At 40.7% G+C, this 12,295-nt stretch overlaps 1 pseudogene; it reads right to left on the reverse strand.

The window, feature by feature from the left end:
• Positions 1–2,982: 2,982 nt before the first annotated feature.
• On the reverse strand, positions 2,983–11,624 carry LOC103750944 (annotated as a pseudogene).
• Positions 11,625–12,295: the final 671 nt, after the last annotated feature.

The raw sequence follows: 12,295 nt of genomic DNA on the forward strand, positions 1-12,295 counted from the left end.
ATGGCATATAGAGTCGAATTGTGAACTCAAATGTTGTACTTTAATTCTTAACAATTGTTCCTCTCAATTTTCCCATTTACCATGTGCTGAGAAAGCATCTTAAGTAATAAGAAGTATTGCTAAAACCCATGGTTTTATATTTAATCACTTAAGAAACAAAAAATGGCTTGATTCCTTTCCTCTTATTAATTGTGCCTGGGTGCTACACCTTTGTTTTCTCATACAGGTCTCTCTAGATTGCAGTGAAAGTGGTAAAACCAACTATAATAAAAAATCTGGCAACAGAAAAGAGACAATCTCTTAAATTACAATCACATGAGTAGCCACCATGTTCTTGTGTCTTCTATGCTCAGTGCTGCTCTGCCTGTGCCTCCTTTTCCTAAGAATCACCCAAGGTGAGGTCACACTCTCCTCTGCCACTTCTCTAGTGTATCACACCCTGAGCAGCCCGCCAGTAAGTACCCATATCCATGTTTTGTTGACCATCAAACAAACAAGTAATTTATGAGCATGAATGTTGTAGGAATGCCTTCTATTACAATATAGACATGCTTCTTCATGTATAACAAAGAAGCAACAATTTTAGAAATAATTTCTACAATATGGACATAAACCTGTACTAATGATATTTATCTAACTTTGCAGCCAGCAAGTTATTGTGAATAATGTAAATAGGCTCAGTGAGCCATGGGCTTCTCTTGTGATGTGGGTGTATAACTTTAATACCTCTGGAAACCCCTTTTTACTTGACACAAGACAGTGTATGATTTGTGTATGTATTCTTTACATATCAAAGTCCTGAAAGCCTCATGTTTTCTCATTGTAAACAATGAGGGAAATTCAGTGTGTGTTACATTCTATTCAGAGGGATCAAAGGGAAAGATTCTATTTCCCCATTTCATGCTGGAGATACTCTTTGAATACAAGAATGAACTAAACCCTTAAACAGAAGCACAGTTCAAAGGAACATGACAGAAAGCTGTGCAGCATTCTGTGTCTGCTTTTTGCCTTAAAATGAAGGCTAAAAGTCAGGCTGTTTTTAATTCAGGTATAAGTATAATGAAGCTTAGAAAATGCCACTGAATCCATTATATATGTCAAACACACACACACGCACACACGCACATATGCATATGTATATTAGGTGCTGATATGCAGAAAAATAATTTTCTATTAAAATTCAGCACAGACATAACATATTCACTTATATAGTTATTTGTCCAAGCTGATAAATGTATTTGGTCATTTTTTATTGTATTTTTTTAAGGGTCTCCCAAGTTCCATCCACCTAGAAGTCATTATGTGAATCAGGTTGGCCTTGATCTCACAGTGATCTGCTTGCCTCTGTCTCCCAAGAACTGGGATTAAATGCATGTGTGACCACACCAGTGCCAAGCTGCTATTTTTTTCTCAGTGATATAATCACATCCTTGTCATAAGCCTGTATTTTATGATATTGTACAAGGGGGGTCTCCATGGTATAGAACAGAGCGCGATGTTTGTCAGCACCTGCAGAATTAGCAGATTTAGCCTTCAGTAGGACATAGTAGCAGATCCAAAAAGCAAAATGAGTATCTGTAGAACATGTGGAGGCTTTTTCCCATCCTTTTCTTTTGGCAATCTCAGAATGGTAGTAATGATTCTGATGTAAGAAACAAGCACCAGTATGAAAGGAATTGCAATTATGGTTATGACATCAAATAGACAGACAACACAAGCACTGAAGTATCCTCATAGCTGACTTGAGAATGAGGCGTATGTCACAGAAGTGGTCTGTGTGGTTAGAACTGCAAAAATTCAGGGAGACTATTTGACAGGTCTTGCCCTATCTGAACTGGCATGCCACTGAGCCAGGAGTCTACTGTCAGCTACATGCCCTTTGTTGAGTTCGTGTCTACAGGATACAGTAGAGAGTTTCAAATGGCCACGTAACATCACATCACAGCCAGAACGAAAGGCTTAGATGTCCACAACATAAGGAAACAAATTTGGATAGCACAGACAATTATAGAAATGTGTCTATTCTGAGTCCAAATGTTGATCAGAATCCAAGGGACAGTGACTCTTACAAAGCAGATTTTCAGAGAGGAAAAAAGAAAAGGTGCATTGTTCACCCCAGTTGCTGTACTGGTTAGTAGTGGTAACTACTGGTTTCTACTGATACCTATGCAGTATATACTTTAGAATCAATAAGATTCTCTGAAAACACAAGTATGGACATTCAGATAACTAATTATTAACTTTAAGTCGTGACTATACGATTTTGAATTCTCCACTTATATTTATGTAAAATTTCTTTAAAATGGTGGAATATTAAATGTATTATTTATTTTTGCTTAAAAAAGATTTATTGCCTACCAGTTTTGGAGGTATATTAAACTTTTCATCTTGTGACCAGAACTTTAAGGAAAGAATACTTATCTGAAAACCAGAAGTCAAAAGGGAATTGAACTGAACACAACTGTACTCATGAGGTTTCAGATAAGAATAACAAGTCTCGTGGGAATTGAACACAAAATCATTAATACATAGTATTTTACTTAATATTTATTAGTGTTTAGCGTGGTGAGATGGCTCAGAACTTAAGATAACTGGTTGCTCTTACAAAGGATCTGGTTTCAGGAGGACAAAAGTCAATTTAACTCAAATTTCAGCAATTCTGAAGCACTCTTCTCTCCTCCTTCAATACTGCATATATGTGGTACAATTAATACATGAAAGGAAAACTCTCTTACATATCAAATGAATAAACAATATTTTTAATGAAAACTGCATTAGAATTAGTCTGCCATGTTTCACTGAAGATGAGTGTACTACCTACAATATATCGAACAGTCAAGTTCAAAAGAAGATTTAAACTTTTGAAAAATGCACCAAAAACTGAAGTGACTACCATCTCAAAATAGGGATGTAGTGCATCTAAAAATTTCTGAGGAAGCAGAAAGGCAAAAAAATGAAACATATATCAGCTAACCCATGGTTCTATTTTAAAAGGATTACTTTTCTCAGGGCTCCAATCACTTCTTTGTGTGTAAGGCAGTATATCATAGGGTTTAATATGGTAGTCACAATGGTGTAGAAAAGAGAACACTTTGTCAATACCTGAAGAATAATTGAGTTTGGGTTTCAAGTATGTAGCAGTAGCAGATCCATGAAACAAAACCACCACCAGCAGGTAGGAAGAATATGTGGAGAAGGCTTTAGTCTGTCCTTTGTCAGTTGGCAACCTCAGGATGGTGACTATGATTCTGCTGTAAGAAGTAAGTACCAGTATGAAAGGGACAGTAGCCAATGCCCCAGCCCGCGGGGTCTGCAACAGGGTACCTGGATTGGGGGGTGGGGATGAAAATGAGGCAAGGACAAGAGAAATGGAGACAAGACAGGATTCTGATCAAGTCTTGTTTATTGAAGCTCAAGCAAGAATTTTTATAGAGAATGAAAACAAAGGAACACAGACTGCAAAACATACATCAGTCAGAGCATAGAGCACAAGGGCTCTGATACACATTAAGGGAGGAATCTCTGATTATAGAAGAATAGAACCATATGCTGGAAAGGAGAGCAAGGCCGTGGGGTGGGGCTATCTAGCAAGGCTATCTGGCCCCGGCCTCAAGCCAAGGTTTTGGGCCAAGGTTTTGAGCCCTGACTGCAAGCCAAAGCCGTGGGCCCCGGCTGCCTGCCAGGGTTTCTAGGCCAAGGCTGTGGGCAGAATGGAGAGCTGCCAACTCGGGCCTGCCAGCAGTTTTGAGAAGTGGCTGAGACTCAGTCTACCAACATGCTGAGACGTCTCCCAACATGCTGAGACTCAGGCTCCCAACAGGTCCCCCTTTTTTATTTTATAGAGCTTAGGGATCAAGGATTGCTATACCCTTAGGGAACTACTCCTGTCTTAGGTTGGAGTATCTTTCCCCAAGTGCTTACCCGTCATTGGATAAGGCAGCAGCAATAGGCTACCCTCCTGTCTTAGGTTGCTACAAGGGGAGATTCTCACGTACCCGTCTTTGACTGTCCAGTTCATCTCTCAAGGGAGATGGCTAGTAGCGCCATCATAGCAACGTGTCCCAATCCGCTCTTGCTCCACAAGATCAAGGCGATGGTATTGGACCTGTATTGGTTTAGCCACATGGAGTTCCTCTATCTGCTGTTTAATAAAGACTAACAGCCTTTTCACTAAAAATGGCCCCAGTGTGAGAAGAAGCAGGATGATAATAAGGGATGTCATGGAAGGAATCCAAGAAAGAAGAGGGGAATCCAGCCATCTAGAAGTGTTTTGATAAAAATTATGCAGCTTGTAGCTGATGGTCTTCAGGGTCTGTATATTCTGTTCCACCAATCCCAATTCATTGACATAGAAACAGCATTCCTCCTGTAAGAAAAGACAAGTACCCCCCTTCTCCACAGTAATGAGGTCAAGGACTCTACGATTTTGAAGGGCAACTTGAGCCAAAGAAGTTAATTGGCATTGCAAGGACGCAAAGCTACCAGCTGTAGAATCTATAACTTGCTGTAATTGGGAATTAAATTCTTTTGCAGTATAAAGAGTATGCCCCAAAGCTCCTGCAGAAAGACTAGCAGAAACAGTAAGTCCTATCCCAATAGGAAAAGGAATGAACACCCCTCTCTTAATGTGGGGGCGAAGTAGCCAAGCAAACACTTCTGGTGTATACATATTTAGCTGGGGTACAATAGTAATTAATACACAAGGTCCTGGAGAGGAAACAGTGATCTGTTGATACAGAGATTCGTTGCACCAGAAAGACGTAAGAGGAGGAGCATATAGAGGTGAATTAACATAATGATTGTTCAGGCAACCAATGGGCTGCGTCATGTTGCTGTGAATGAATGCAGACAGATCCTCTGCCCCATATTAACACTGGATCTGGGCCATGCCATGAATTATCCAGAGGGTCTTTCCATTTGACCATGGCATAATGTCATTTTGTTTCTGGATGCCAAAAGTGATCTGCAGCTGATTTACCATGAGCGTCCAATTTTAAAAAATTCAAAACAAAGAGTACATGATTCAATAAATTCCTGGGGGATCCCCTACTGGGATACCACTCCCCCTTTTTTATTTTATGCAATGTAGTTTTGATAAGCAAATGAGATCTTTCAACTATGCCTTGTCCCTGTGGATTACAAGGAATGCCAGTGGTATGCAAGTTGTATGTTGTATTACAGAATTTCTGAAAAGCATGAGAAACATATCCAGGACCATTGTCCATCTTAACACTTTTAGGGATACCCAATATAGAAAAGCAATGAAGCAAATGGGCAATAACATGTTTAGTAGCTTCCCCTGTTTGCAAGGAAGTACAAAGAAAACCACTAAAAGTATCAATGCAAACATGAACATATTTAAGTTTGCCAAATTCATTATAATGAGAAACATCCATTTGCCAAAGCATATTAGGAACAAGTCCCCTAGGATTGACTCTTAAATGGGTAACAGGAAGAAGAGAAGCACAAGTCTGACATCCTTTAACAAGCTGTCTAGCCTGTTCTCTGGTAAGATTATACATCAATCGCAAAGAAGCTGCATTGAGATTATGCAATTCATGAGCCTGTTGAGCTTGTGCAATATATAGAAGTAGTAGCAAAAGCAACAAGCCTAGTGGCTGTATCAGCAATCTGATTGCCTGTTGTTAACGACCCTGGAAGGTTGGAATGTGCTCAAATATGTCCTAAAAAGAATGGGGCTGTCCTCTGGCGAATAAGGTGCTGGCACTGATGAAACAGCTCAGCGGCTTCAGAAATATGCCCAATGATAGGAACAGTTTCCAGCAGAGGTACAGAACGAGCTATGTATGCACTGTCAGTATATACATTAAGAGGCCTATCTGGGAATGCAGAAAAAACTGATACAATGGCAGACAATTCCACGAGTTGTGCAGAAGTTTATCAGTTTGAAAATGCACAACTTGATCATTTTAAGCATAGGCCACCATCTCATTAGAGGAACCATCCGTAAAAACTAGCAAAGCAGTAGGTAAAGGTTGATGGCTAGTAATGCGTGGAAAAATGAAGGTATGAAAGTTACAAAATTGAATGAGCTTGTCAGGGGGGTAACGATTATCTATAACCCCCGAAAAAGCAGCACAAGCTGTTAGCCAAGACTCTGAATTCTGAAGTAACCAGTTAACATGATCTTTAGTATAAGGCTGTACAATATGAAGAGGGTCCACACCAAAATATTTACAACTGTGGTCCCGACCACTAATTATCAAATCAGCTACTGCACCATAATATGGAAGCAACACCCTTTTAGGGGAAGCAGGTAAATGTATCCACATAAGAAGATGAGCAGGCTCTTGCCAAAGAAGACCCATAGGCAACAGTTGAGTATTAAAAATCATATAATCAACATTAGTAACAAATTGATTAGCAATTGCTTCCTCAACTCTACGTAATGCAACTCTGATCTCCTCAGTAAGTTCTCTGGATGAAGTTGGCCTAGCATCCCCTTTAAGGATATCAAAGAGGGGCTTCAAGTCACCAGTAGTCAATTTCAAATAAGGATGTAGCCAATTAATATCACCCAATAAGTTCTGGAAATCATTCAAGGTTTGCAATTTATCAAGCCTAAGAACAGCCTTTTGATTAGTTATCTTTTGTTCATCAATCTGAAAACCTAAATAAGAAAAAGGATCTTGCATTTGCACCTTCTCAGGAGCAATTTGCAAACCTGCATCCAATAAATCAGATTTTAACTGAGCATAACATTGTAACACCTCTTCTCCTGATGCACCTGCTATCAGGATATCATCCATATAATGAATTATGTACATGGAAGGCCAAATATTTCTAGAATTTTGAAGTGCTGTAGCTAAAAATTTCTGACAAAGAGTAGGGCTATTGGCCATCGCTTGAGGCAAAACCTTCCACTGATATCTCTTCATAGGCTCTCTAAAATTAATAGAAGGAAGGCTAAAAGCAAAGTGTTTTTGATCATCAGGATATAAGAGAATAGTGAAAAAACAATCCTTAAGATCTAATATTATTTTAAAATATCCTTGTGGTATAGCAACTGGCGAGGGCAAACCTGGCTGTAATGCCCCCATAAGGACCATAGTAGAATTGATTGCTCTTAAATCTTGCAGTAACCTCCATTTTCCTGACTTCTTTTTAACAACAAATATGGGTGTGTTCCACGGAGAACAAGTCTCTTCAATGTGCCCTGCCTCAAATTGTTCCTGCACCAAACAAGTGGCTGCTGCCAACTTCTCTGCTGTGAGTGGCCATTGATCTACCCAAACAGGATTGTCTGATTGCCAAGTTATTCGATCCACACAGTTTGAGGGTGCAGGACTGTCAATGGCCGCCATCATAAATTTCCCAAACCTCGCTTATCATTCTGTCCTAGGATTGGTATTGGAAACAATTGTCCATCCTCTTTCTTTCCTAGCCCCTTGCCAGGGGCATATCCTTGAGCAAGCATTTGTGCAGTAACATCATTGGGACTACACATCACAATGCCCATTTGTGAAAGCAAATCCCTTCCCCACAGGTTTACTGGTAAATAAAGAACCACAAAAGGTTTAATCAAGCCAGAATTATTCATAGAATCCTTCCAAGTGAGACATTTTGAACTCTGTCTTGGATTTTGACTCTGCCCTATACCTTTTAAATTAGTCAGAGTCTCCACCGTGGGCCAGGCTGCAGGCCAGGCCTCAGCAGAAATAATAGTAACATCAGCTCCAGTATCAATAAGACCATCAAATCTTTTCCCATCAAGCCATAAAGTTAATGTAGGCTTTCTATGTGTAATAGCTTGAATCCAATAGGCATCAGAAGAACCAAAATTCTTATTACCTCTACTTTTATTTTGAACAAAGCAACGAGATTTAACCAGAGGTACCAAAATTATCTGAGCAAAGCGTTCCCCCTGGGGAATAGTGACTATAGTGTCAACAGCTCGGGCTATAATTCTAATTTCCCCAGTATAATCTGCATCAACTATCCCAGGCACAACGGATAAACCTTTTAAAGCAGCACTACCTCGCCCTAATATTAGCCCGCAAGTATCTTTGGGTAGTGGTCTATAAATTCCAGTCCCTATGGTCTGAACTCCCATCTCTGGAGTTAATACTGTGTGGGAGGTGGAACTGAGGGTGTGGGAGGAGGAACTGAGGTCCAGTCCTGTGCTTCCTGGGGTCGCTCTGCCGAGGTCAGAAATAGATTGTTGCTGCTGGTGGGAACGAAATTGACTGCCCCAAATGCTTGTTTTGGGGCCTGGGGCTGGCCCCTCCACCAGTTTCCCTGATAAGGAGGTAGAGGTCTCCCTTCAATATCAGTCTTAGACCTACAATTATTAAGCCAATGTTTTCCCCTTCTATACCTGGGACATAATCGAGGAGCCCTTTTATCATCAGTCCTTTGCTGATCATCATCACCTTGCATTCCCGGGCAGAGTGCCCACTCTTACCACATTTAAAACACCCCTTGCTCTTAGCCTTATACCTATCAGCCAGAAAATCTTTTACAGTTTGTCTATTGAAAGCTGCTGCCATAGCAAGTCCCTGTTGATAAGACAGGCCTATGTCTGCACACAGACGAATATAGCCAGTCAAATCTGTCTTTTTCCTATAAGGTCTGATGGCTGCCTGGCAGGCAGGATTAGCATTTTCATATGCCAACTGTTTCACATACTCTAGTCCTGCATCCATACTTCCAAATATCCTTCCTGCTGTGGTCATCAACTGATGAACAAAATCTGCAAACGGCTCATCGGACCCCTGCTTAACAGAAGTGAGAGAAGTTCCCAGGTCCCCTTTAACTGGAAGCTTCCTCCATGCCTTTAGAGCAGCAGCTCGAATTTGCACAAAAAGACCTGCATCATACTGCATCTGTTTTTCATTAGTCTCATATTCACCTCCACCTATCAACATATCAAAACCACATGCATTTCCAGATTGTTGATTCCTTCTAGCTGTCTCCTTACAATTTTCATAATATTCTGATTTCCATAACAAATAATCACCTGCATTAAGGACTGCCTTCACCAGTTGATTCCAATCATTAGGAGTTAGCCAATTTTCAGATTCACCTTCTATAATAGCTACAGTAAACAGAGCTGTAGCTCCATACTGAGACACAGCAAGCTTTAGCTCTTTGATCAGTGGAAACTGAAATCCATTATGGTGTCACCATGGCTGCTGCTGATCATCTACTGTTTCCATTACAGGAAAAACCTCCATAGGGGAGGAAAACCTATCAAGGCCATCAAAACTTTCCTTATACGAATGAAGGCCAGGCCCCCCAGGAACAGGGCGAGCTCTGTTCCCATCCACTCTTCCTTTATTCATAACAGCCTCACTTCCATTATCTAAGCTAAGCTTTTGTAACTTAAGCATCAGCACCTGATGCATCTCTTCCTGCTTAATGCGTTTGAGTATCAATGACTGATGTGCCTCCTCCAACTTAATGTCCTCCTGCAACTGCTCCATCTGCCCTCTCAATCTTGGTCTAGGGTCTATCGCTGCCATGACAGTTGGAATAGGCAGTACACCATAGGAAGGGGGAGGCCACAAAACCTGCCTCTCACGGCCATTTTGTAATCCATCCTCAGTTTTACTAACCACTCCCTCTCTCACAGCCTCTGTGCCATCTGTGTCTAAGACTGGACAAGTGGCTTCTGACAAAAGAGCCTCTGGTAAAAGAGGACAGACACGAACATGCTCCTGTTTAAGCTCCTGGGCATCATCTTTTCGATCCCCTTTCCCTCTGACTGATTCTGAGGATTCCTTCCTCAAAGACTCTGAGCTATCTGTATCTGAGGCTGGACAGGCAGCTTTTGCCAAAAGAGGATAAATACCAATGTGTTCTTTTTCAGACTTGTGAGCATTCTCTTTATATCTGTCCTCTCTAACTGACTCAGAGGATCTTAAATTTACAGAAAAACCCTTATTTTCACTATCAAAAGCAATTAAGTCAGGCGTGTCCTTGGGAGTATCCGGAATTTCCCTCAACTCTGACTGAGAACTACTTCTAAGAATCTCTAGCTTGGGCAACTGCCACTACTGGCTCATGTTCATCTCTCTTATCTATTAGCTCTCTAATTAAATTCCAGTAAGAAAAAGCAGTAACCAGGACCTTTCCTGGTCCAAACACCTAGTAAAATTCTTGTAATGCATCTCCCACTCTGTTCCATCTCTTTACATATATAACCCCCTCTTGGGGAAACCATGGGCAGATGTCTTTTATAAAATCAAAGAAGTGAAATAAATCGTCAGTTGTAACATTTACTCCTCTTGCCTGTAACACTTCTCTTAACTATATCACATATTTCTGATGCTGACTCAATGCTTGCCCCATAATTTAAATTGCACAACCAACTCACCTGTCGGCTCAGTCACAGCAGGCTACTGCGACATCTCCGAACTATTGTTTGATCGGGTGCTCACCCCTTCTTTACTCCATCGTGTCCCTCACGTTGTCCCCAGTATCCAGCCACACATTGGACGCCACCCTGCCCCAGCCTGTGGGGTCTGCAATGGGGTACCTGGATTGGGGGGTGGGGATGAAAATGAGGCAAGGACAAGGGAAATGGAGACAAGATAGGATTCTGATCAAGTCTCGTTTATTGAAGCTCAAGCAAGAATTTTTATAGAGAATGAAAACAAAGGAACACAGACTGCAAACCGTACATCAGTCAGAGCATGAGGGCTCCGAGGCACATTAAGGGAGGAATCTCTGATTATAGAAGAATAGAACCGTATGCTGGAAAGGAGAGCAAGGCCGTGGGCTAGGGCTATTTAGCAAGGCTATCTGGCCCCGGCCTCAAGCCAAGGTTTTGGGCCAAGGTTTTGAGCCCCGACTGCAAGCCAAAGCCGTGGGCCCCGGCTGCCTGCCAGGGTTTCCAGGCCAAGGCTGCAGGCAGAATGGAGAGCTGCCAACTCGGGCCTGCCAGCAGTTTTGAGAAGTGGCTGAGACTCAGTCTACCAACATGCTGAGACGTCTCCCAACATGCTGAGACTCAGGCTCCCAACAAGCCAACACCATAACAACTACACAGACACAGCTCATCCACTGATGTGTCCCCACACCCCAGCTTGAGAATTGGGGGTATGTCACAAAAGAAGTGATCTATTTTGTTAGAATTGCAGAAGTGCAGAGAGAATATCTGACAGGTTTTCCCTCTCTAGATTAGGATGCCAGTGAGCCAGAAGCCCACTGCCAGCTGTGTGCAATTTGTTGGGTTCATGAGCAGAGGATAGTGCAGGGCTTACAGATGGCCACATAGTGGTCACAGGACATCACAGCCAAGATCAAACATTCAGTAGTTCCAAAAATAAGGAAAAGGTATAGTTTAATGGCACAGAAGAGCAAAGAAATATTTCTCTCTGTAATCCAAATGTTGAACAGAATCCTAGGAACTTTGACAGTTACATAACAGATTTCTAAAAAAGGAAATTTTGCCAGGAAAAAATACATGGGTTTCTTTAATAACAGGCTCCCTCTTGGTTATTATTATTATGAGGCAATTTCCAATAAGGATATTCATATGAATGATGAAGAACATAGCAGATAGAAAACCTACTACTGGAAACATCAGAAACTCCCAGCAGGACAAATTGAATTACTGTGGAAACATTGTCTTCTTCCTTAATCGCTTCAGGCGTCATCTGTGGGAAGGGTTAAAGCAGAAGTGAGCTCAGATTTGCATTTGTGGTTTCATGAATAACCCAAGATTGGTACATGTTCTGTTTATCCTCATTCTCTACAAGAACAAACACACTGTCTCTCATCGCTCTGAAATTTTAACCACGTACATGTTCATTAATCATACATACTTATATATACATTTATTTTATATTTACAAGAAATATAGTATTTACTTAGTAAGGTAAGACTCAATTTTTTAAATTTCACAAGTTATTTGAGAAACTGAAGCCTGAAATCTGATGTTATGTTTCCAGAACCTTGTGGTTCTTTTATTCAGATTTCACATTACTCTTGCCTCCACATTCTCTTCAAAAAATATTTTTATGCCCTCTTTAGTAATTTTGTTTTTGATATTAGAATTTATGCTACTGTCTTTTGTGGTATTTTCATGATATTTTTTAGTTTTGATGCAGTTAATAACTAGGCATTTCCTTTTACAAAATAAAAATCAGCTATTAAATATTATGGAATTTTATTTGATTTATGCTTTTGTTTCCATTTCAATGTAATGTCTGTCAAGTAAACAGTTATAAACTCTGTTTTTATTTTAAATGGGAAATGGAGGACCTGTTAGTTGTTTCTGTTTAATGAAACATGAGAAAGTAATTCTCACACTAATGTGAATGCAGGT

Source organism: Nannospalax galili, unplaced genomic scaffold (assembly GCF_000622305.1).
Source record: "Nannospalax galili isolate Female #2095 unplaced genomic scaffold, S.galili_v1.0 scaffold2127, whole genome shotgun sequence".
NCBI lineage: Eukaryota > Metazoa > Chordata > Mammalia > Rodentia > Spalacidae > Nannospalax > Nannospalax galili.